We start from the raw sequence: 9542 nt of genomic DNA, 5'->3' as shown, positions 1-9542 counted from the left end.
GGACCAGCAGAAACCTCCCCCGTAGCTCCACCTCCCCGCTTGTTACAGCAAAGAAGGGATTAATGGAAAAACACTGCCCCCTGCCTGTTCCGGCAACGAAGGGGTTAAGGGAGGTGGCCTCCTTACAGCACACGGAAGCAACGCCACCTCTGTTAGCAGCCGTGCCTCTCCATTACTGCGGTCTCCAGCTCCCTGCCAGTGAAGTACTTGGGGAGAAGAACGACCGCCGCCTCGAGGACCAGCACCCCGCGACGTGACCGTGCCGCCCCCTCCTAGTGCGTGCCATGGAGTTACGGCAGCAATGAGAGGTAGGTACATGACACTCGGTCTGGGGCTCCATGCAGTGCCGGCCCAAGACAAAATGCCGCCTGGGGCGAATTTTAAAATGCCCCCCCCCTTATCTACCCTTCCTCTCCCTCCCTATTATCTACCCTTCCTCTCCCTCCCTATTATCTACCCTTACCCCCCCCTTTGTACTTACCTTTCAGCAGTCCTGCGGCGAGTCTCTCTGTTCGATCTCGGTGCCGGCTTGTAATGCTGAGCGCCGGAAATTAGGTAATCTTCCGGCACTCAGCATTACAAGCCGGTACCGAGACCAAACAGGGAGACTCGCCGCAGAGCAGAGAGAGAGGTGCCCAGAGCGGGTACTGACAGCTTGGTAAGTCAAAACCACTCGGCGCCCCTTCCTCTCTCTTTCGCTTTAAAAAAAAAAAAAAAAGGGTTTGGGGCGGCAAAGTGCCGCCCCTTCAAAAGTGCCGCCTCTTCAAAAGTGCCACCTGGAGCGGTTGCCCCACTCGGCTCCATTGTCGGGCCGGCCCTGGCTCCATGCAAGATCTCACCACGGGGAATTTCAGTGATCATGAGAATGGTGAGGAATCAGCCCAGAACTACACGGGAGGATCTTGTCAATGATCTCAAGGCAGGTGGGACCATAGTCACCAAGAAGACAATTGGTAACACACTACGCTGTGAAGGACTGAAATATTGCAGCGCCCAAAAGGTCTCCCAGGTCAATAAAGCACATGTACAGGTCCGTCTGAAGTTTGCCAATTAACATCTGAATGACTCACAGGAGACCTGTTGATAGTGCTGTGGTCAGATGAGACCAAAATCAAGCTATGTGGCATCAACTCAACTTGCCATGTTTGGAGGAGGAGGAATGCTGCCTATGACCCCAAGAACACCATCCCCACCGACAAACATGGGGGTGGTTTTTGGTAAGGGGACAGGACAACTTCACTGCATCAAAGGGACGATGGATGGGGCCATGTACCGTCAAATCTTGGGTGAGAACCTCCTTCCCTCAGCCAGGGCTTTGAAAGTGGATGGTGGATGGTTATTCCAGCATGACAATTAACAAAAACACACGGCCAAGGCAACAAAGGAGTGGCTCAAGAAGAAGCACATTAAGGTCCTGGAGTGGCCTAGCCAGTCTCCATACCTTAATCCCATAGAAAATCTGTGGAGGGAGCTAAAGGTTGGAGTTGCCAAACGTCAGCCTGGAAACATTAATGACTTGGAGAGGATCTGCAAAGAGGAGTGGGACAAAATCCCTCCTGAGACGTGTGCAAACCTGGTGGCCAACTACAAGAAACTTCTGGCTTCCGTGATTGCCAACAAGGGTTTCGCACCAAGTACTAAGTCATGTTTTGCAAAGGGGTCAAATACTTATTTCACTGAGCAAAATGCAAATCAATTTATAACTTATTTGAAATGTGTTATTCTAAGTTTTTTTGTTATTTTGTTCAAATAAGCCTACCATTAAAATTATAGACTGATCATGTCAGTGGGCATATGTACAAAATCAGCAGGGGATCAAATAATTATTTCCTTCACTGTAGGAGGTGACAGTAGGTTCTCACCCTATTGTGAGTGTAACAGAAAGTACCCGGGAAACAGTCTGCTAAGCATTTTCCTTTTGTGTCGTGTGCTATGTATAAACTCAGAGAAGGAATCAAATATTAATTACACATGCCACATCAGACACAACAGCAATATGTGAGATTTATGCATGTCCTTTAAACAATGGCCAATGTGGACACCCTATTAAAGGGTAACCATATCTGTGATTTTGTTTTAAATACCGTATTTGCTCGATTATAAGACGAGGTTTTTTCCAGAGCAAATGCTCTGAAAAATACCCCTCGTCTTATAATCGAGGTCGTCTTCTAATCAGACCTCATTCTGCTGGGGCCGTGCTGCTTAACGTGCTTTGGTCGCGAGCAGCATCTGTGCTACTAGCAGCAGGAGAACAGGAAGCTAGCAAAGTCCTCACATAACTCTACCTCCCCCTCCTTCATCTGGGGGCGGGGCCAGAGAAGTTGCTCGCACAACCGGGCCCCTGCAGAAGTTTGCGAGTGGGAGATCTGCAGTTCAGGTAAGGGGGTGGGGGAGGGTTTTTGTGATTAATGTGTGAAGTATGTGTGATAAATGGAATGAATGAGTATTTAAATGTTTGTGAATGAGTGAGTGTGTGATAGCATGGATGTGTAAGGGGGGTGGTGGTGGTAGCATGGCATAGGGAGGCTGTAATCCCACTACTATCATCCCCAGGTTCCAGCATGTACTGGCTGCCTTGGCTTGTTAGGAGTTTGATGTGCATAACTGGGAGGGGCAGGTTGGCAAATAAACGGAAATAAAAAATATATTTTTCTCAATCATAGCTTTTATTAAATATGAAAATTAGTTTACATGAATTCATATTTACTAGTAAAACTTTTTTCCTATGGGGTAGTCTTATATTCAGGCTTTTTGGTTTTTTTCCTAAATTAATATTTTGATTTTGAGGGGTCGTCTTATAATCAGGGTCGTCTTATAATCGAGCAAACACGGTATATATTGATTTTATATGTTGCTAAAACAATGTCCTGCAGTATGTAGGATGCATAACTTATTCTAAGGAAAAACCTGAAATTGTAAGGACTTACCTGCCTTTCCGGTCCCACTCCATGGCTGCTCCCGTGACGCTTCCTCCTCAGGCGGCTTCCCGTGCAGGCGGCTTCCACCGCTACCCGGACGGCGTCTTCACCGCTACCCGGACGGCGTCTTCACCGCATGGCCGACCATGCAGCAAACAGGTACCACCGTGTGGTCAAAACGTATTATTGCTCGTTACATTTGTAACATGCTCTTATAACCTCGGGTGACCTCTTCATGCAGGACACGCCTCCTCCTCTCCCTATTTAAACCCGGACTTCCTCTTCTGGGTCACCCTTGGTTGGTGTATTTTGCTACTTGCTTGTGCATTTGATTGTGACTGACTGCTCCGTTTTGACTTGGCTTGTTGACCTTGTTCCAGTCTCTCTAATTCGGCTCCTGATTCCTGCTCGTGTGGTATTGATTCGGCTTGCTGACCTCGTCTCTGGATTCTGATTCGGCTTATCCTGATGACCTGTCTGACCCGGTTGGTTCTCTGACTTCCTGGATCCTGTTTGGCCTGGCTCACTCCGCCATCCGAGGGTTCCTACCTCACCATATCATTACAGAAATACTAATAAAATGAAAGCTCAGTCAACTTATTCTAGGGGAAAATTTGAAATATGAAAATTATTTTTTAAAGTATATTTTTAAATAGAATATCCTTAAACAGTTTAGGTTAAATGGAAAACCCAGTTACTCTGCTATTAGATGATCACTTAACGGTATTATGACTGTGACCCAGTGACCAGACTTCTCCTTTAAGCACGGACACTCATGGAAGAGATATACTGTGCTGCATAAAAACCATTACTGCTCTGCATGACACATAGTTTTATTTCTTCTGAGCACATGGTTACACTACTATATTTCCCTTATAACTAGGGGTGGACATTAAAAATAGTCACTGGATGTGGTCACCTTACCCTAGTGTGAAAAAATAAAAAAAATGGTCCCATTGTATAGTCTCAAACAAAATGCTGTTTGTATAATTACAATATTAACATTTTCAATAGGTAGTTGTACATTTTTTATGTATAAATCTTGTCCTATGAAAGGATGGATAATAGGTCAGGGCCATGCTGCACTACTAATAATGAAACACAGAGATATGCAAAGCCAAAAACAGAACAGATAAACTTTCATTTTTTATTTTGATGATAATTCTGCAGTTTGGCTTCCAATTGCTTTGACAGGAGGTTGGGAAAGCATGATGCAGTTCTGCTGATGTTCCTGTGAAATGAAGATGAAAAGACAATTTATGCTGAAGAGTTGTATGTTATCAATTCACACAATTAAAAATGAAATATAGCTAAAGTACGAGTTTGGCCTGTGTAAAACACACACACTACTATTCCCATCATTGGTGGCCAGAATGACAATGGGGTTCATGAGATTTTAGGCCTTAAAACAAGTGCATTGTAGGTGCAAAATAGTATTACAAAGGTGTAAGTATCTATGATGTACCTATAGTTAAAGTTAAAGAATGTAACCCCTTTTTATGTGTCCCTCTCTTTGATGTGTTGTGTAATGGCTTTGTGTACAATCTACACATATATACAACTATATCATTTGAAAAAAACCCAAAATGGGGTTTCTTGAGAAAAAAAATATTGTACTATCATTAAGCTTACTATTATGTTTGGTATATATATATGTTTTTTTGAGCATGTTTATCATGATAACTTGGTGAGATGCACTTTAAAGTATTTCATAGGCTCTTTTGAGCTGGAGTTTGGTATATAATTTTTTGGGAGGGGTTCCACCTGTAGTCTTTGGCCAAAAGTCTATGCTGCTCAATAAAGAAAACAAGCTTAACTTAACCCCTTAAGGACAATGGGCAGTCCCTAAACCCATTGAAAACAATGCATTTTGAGCCCGTACGGGCTTTGTCATTAAGGGGTTAATGGCATGGATATTTACCATCAGCCATGCTTTATAGACCTGCTATTCGAACTGCTCCAGCCAGTCTCTCCAGCAGACGATGGCGTGCCCGGCTCGAACGCCGTATCTCCAATCATCAAGCGTGGCAGGAAAAAATAGATTCTGTACCTACAAAGGAAGATATGTTTGCCATTATTGAACCGGCCACCCAAGGAATACGTAGAAGCCTCAAGGAAATCGAGGCATTCAGCAACACCAAGATCGGCATCATGGGCCATGTCTGGCCCCTACCCTTGGGCGTCAACATCTGCCATACACTGTATGACAGCAGACACCAGTTTTAAAAGTTTTGGAGGCGATCAGTGATCACCTCCTAAACTTCAATGGTGTGTCTGAAATGCCTTGATCACGAGGCATTCAGCGACACTGAACACTCACCCCAGGATTTCGCCACTCGCAAGATGAAAATTGGAAAAGTTTGCCCGAATGTCTCCAGACCCTCTAGAAAACTCTGGCTCCACTTGCAGGTTGAATACAGGTAGTTTCTTTTAAGGGGGTTAAAAGGCATATTATGGGGTAGAGTGGCATATAGGGGGTCAAAAGGCATATCATGGGGCACAGTTGCATATAGAGGGTTAAAAGGCATTTCTGGAGGCAGAGTGTCATAAAGGGGGTTAAAACAGGGGTTTAATTTAGGAAAAAAAGAAAAAGCCTGAATATAAGACTACCCTTTAAGAAAAAAGGTTTACTAGTAAATATTAATTCCCATGTAAACTATTTTTTCATATTTAATAAAAACTATGATTGAGAAAAATACATTTTTGTTTTTATCTCCTTTTACTTGCCAACCTGCCCACAGTTATGCACATCTGCCCCCCTTATATACCACTCTGCCTCTCCAGAAATGCCTTATACCCCCCATGTGCCACTTTGCCTCCCAGATATGTCTTTTAACCCTTCCTATATACCACTCTGCCTCCCTGATATTCATGTTAACCCCCATACGACACTCTGCCTCCTTGATCTTCTTGTTAACCCCTATATGCTAGTCTGCCTCCAGAAAGCTCTTTAAAGGCCCGTGTATGCCACTGTTACCCTTCCCCAACTTATCAGTGCTTCTTTAGACTTCTTCCCGTGCTCCAGATTCCTTGGTGTATAGTGGGGCAGCCGGTGGAGGTCCATGCGATGCGCGCAGAGAACCTGAGCTGCTGCTGTCGGCACTTCCGCCAGGGCTTCTATGAATGAGCACCGGAAGGTCACGTGATGCCGGTGCTACATCATAGAAGCCCCGGCAGAAGTGGATGTTGCAGATGCCCACAGGCAGCACTGCGGGGGATCTGGATCTCAGAACACACCAAAGTTGGACAAAATTCAGCAATAAATAAATATATATATATATATATATATATATATATATATATATATATGCACACACATTTATGGGGTCTGCACATCACTTACAGCCAGGCCCGGACTGGGACAAAACAAAGACCCGGGCATTTAAGACTGAGCAGCCCATTTTTATTTATTTATTTATTGTTAAAGCCCACCCTTCATGTACCATCTTTGCATTTCCCCAAATCACTTAAACATTCATGATAGACACAAACACTTACTCACTCATTCACACAAATCATTAGCACATACTCATTAATGCAGTCTCACAAATCATTCAAGCAATTCATCCACACATGAATTCATTAATTCTCATACGCATTCACACAATTCATCCACACATTTATTCATTCATTCTTGTAGGCATTCACACTACCCCCTCTCCCCATCCCCCTTCTTTTCTGCCCCTTCTATGTTCCCCCTTATCACTATGTACCCCCTTCCCCACTTCTCAATATGTACCCCCTCTCACTATCTATCCCCTCTACCCCTTTCTATCTAACCCCTCTCACTGCACCCGCTCCCTCACCCTACTTACCTTGTTGCCAAAGTAAGCAGCAACTGCGACCGGGTCCGCCACTCTAGGCCGGGCAGCCCCCACCAGGGCCGGCCTTAGGGGTGCGCGGCCGCACAGGGCTTAAATTAAAACATCTGGGTTTTTTTGTTGTTTTTTTAAAAACTTTATTTAACATCCTCCATGTTAAATAAAGGTAAACAAACTTTATTTAACATGAAGGATGTTAAATAAAGTAAACAAAAAACCCCCCCGATGTTTTAATTTAAGCCCTGTGCGGCCGCCTAGTTGGGGCTGCCCGGCCCCCTAGAGTGGCGGACCCGGTCGCAGTTGCAGCGGGCTTAAGGGGCAGATGCCCCTTATGCTCTGTGTTAATGCGGCCACATAGGCCCAGTCAGTTCTGTCCTGACTGAGCCTATTTTAAGGTAGGGGCCTGACTTGCAAAAGGTCACTTCTCCATTATAATACTCTTGGATCTCTCTGCTGCTTTTGATACTGTTGATTAACACCTTCATCTTGACTCACTTGCTTCTATAGGCATTCGAGATACAGCTCTCTCCTGGATCTCCTCATATCTGTCTAACCATTCCTTCTCTGTCAGCTTCTCTGGCAAGACATCATCAGCTCATTCACTTTCGGTTGGCGTCCCCAAGGTTCAGTCCTTGGCCCCCTGCTGTTCTCTCTTTATACTTAATTTCTTGGTAAACTAATCAACTCATTTGGCCTCCAATATCATCTACGTGCAGAAATAGTCTCTGTATTACCAACTGCTTTTCTTCTATTAATGGATGTCACAACGCTTCCTTGAAACGTAATCTTTTTAAAAATGAACTCATTATGTTCCCTTCTTCCATCTCCAATCCACTACCTGAATTCTCAAATATCACCTTTAACAACACGACTATCTCTCCTACTAATCAGGCCCGATGCCTTGGGGCTATCCTTGACACCAACCTCTCCTTCTTCTCTCACATTCAGTCCCTCAACAGATCCTGCTGCTTGCAACTAAAAAAAATCTCTCACATCCGCCCATTCCTCACCCAAGAATCCATAAAAACTCTGGTTCATTTACTTATCATTTCCCATCTTGACTACTGCAACACTCTTCTGGTTGGCATTCCACTGTCTTGACTCTGTCCTCTGCACTCTGTCCTAAATGCTATTTCTAGGCTTATATTTCTTGCACGCCACTCCTCTTCTGCTTCCCCACACTGCTCCTCCATACATTTCTGCTCATCCACGGCGGGGAGTGTGCCAAACCTCCAAAACCATCATAGGGGACGTTTCATCCCCCCTGGACTGAAAAAAAGGGGGCTGAGTCACTGGCATTAGGGTAGAGGCTTCTCCCATTCATCCTTATAACGTAAACCGGCCCAGGGATGTGCTTGCACACCAGAAACCAGCTCACCAATCCAGGAACACCATTAAAGCACGTCTCTCACACTCAACAGTCATTGATCGTTGGACAAGCTGTGGTGTACTTGCCTTGTGTAGTCTCCATTTGTTTTTTCCCCATGCCTCTATGCTGTTTTTTTATTCTCCTGGCTTTGGATCGTTTACTGGATTTCAATTCCTGACTGCTATCTGCCCTGAACTCTGATTGCTACCTCACTTCTGCATGAACTCTGCCGGTCCCAACCTTACGGTTGTTTACCATACCGCTTGTCCTCAGCCTGCCTCGACCCTCTGGACACCATTGCCTGTAGGTTTGCTCCTCCTGCCTTAACGCTCCTGACCAGGACTATAACAGAAGCTTTTAGTTGTCTAGCTTGTTGCTGTTCTATGCAATAAAATGGATTGCAATAAAATGAATGTAGTCTCTATGCTTCTGGCTGAGAAATCTGTTTTTGGACGTTTCTGTCCCTGAACAGTTTCATGGAAGCCTGTTTACCTTGATGTGTTACATAGTAAGTACTTCTTGCCATCGCAGAATTAATTTCAGGCATGCAATGCAGCCTGTACAAGAGGTTAAGTACAAGCAGGATTTATAACAAAGGTTTTATCTTTCTTTCAAAATGTGTAAATAGCTTATTAATACATAAATGATAGTGCCAAGATTAGAATGAGGCATGGAGGCTAAATATATATGTTCACCATTTACAGAATCAGTAATTTTGTACACGCCTGCCGGGGAGTAGGAACCAGGTCCCCTGCAGCGCTGCAGGGGATCTGGATCCTAACCCTGCTGCTTACTTGCAGCAGGGCTAAATGAAAAAGAAACACCTGCGTCAGGCGATATGAATTGTGGGTCCATCTTTAAAATCAGACCATTTTAACATAATGGCCCCTGGCACCAATGTAATGTGTTTTGTCCATAAAGCCCTTGGCAGCTTTAATCAGGAATTAAGCTCAAGTAAAAGGGATCACAGTTTTGAATCAGTCGTTTATAGTCACATTATACGCTGACCATGTGACTCTCACTATGACATCTCCACTAACTTGTATACCTTCAGTTTTGGACATTATAGAAGAGTTTAGTAGTTATTCCGGCTATGTGTACAGATTTATCGACTACCTTGGAATTATGCTTTGATCTAAAATACTCTTCGGATTTACATTATTCGATTTTACTATCTGAACTTTGTGAATTAACAAACATTTGGAAGGGTATAGAAGCTTCATAGTTTGGCAGATTTAGCAGACATTTCTTCTGATTGCACTATCCTCCCTTTCCATGAAATTAAAGATAGATTTCAAATTTAGGAGAAATGGGATTTTGTAAAAGCTGTTTTATTGAAGATAACAGAAAATTGTATTAGGCTGGTCAGTAAGAGTAAAAAACTAAGGAAACCGCTTTGGTACTCTGCAGAAGTGGCCAAAATTGTGAAAGACA

This window comes from Sceloporus occidentalis, unplaced genomic scaffold (genome assembly GCF_023333645.1).
Source record: "Sceloporus occidentalis isolate IW3139 unplaced genomic scaffold, rSceOcc1.0.p SCAF_139, whole genome shotgun sequence".
Taxonomy (NCBI): Eukaryota; Metazoa; Chordata; class Lepidosauria; order Squamata; family Phrynosomatidae; genus Sceloporus; species Sceloporus occidentalis.
The sequence above is the reverse complement of the archived record's forward strand: the minus strand, read 5'-3'. Positions refer to the sequence as shown.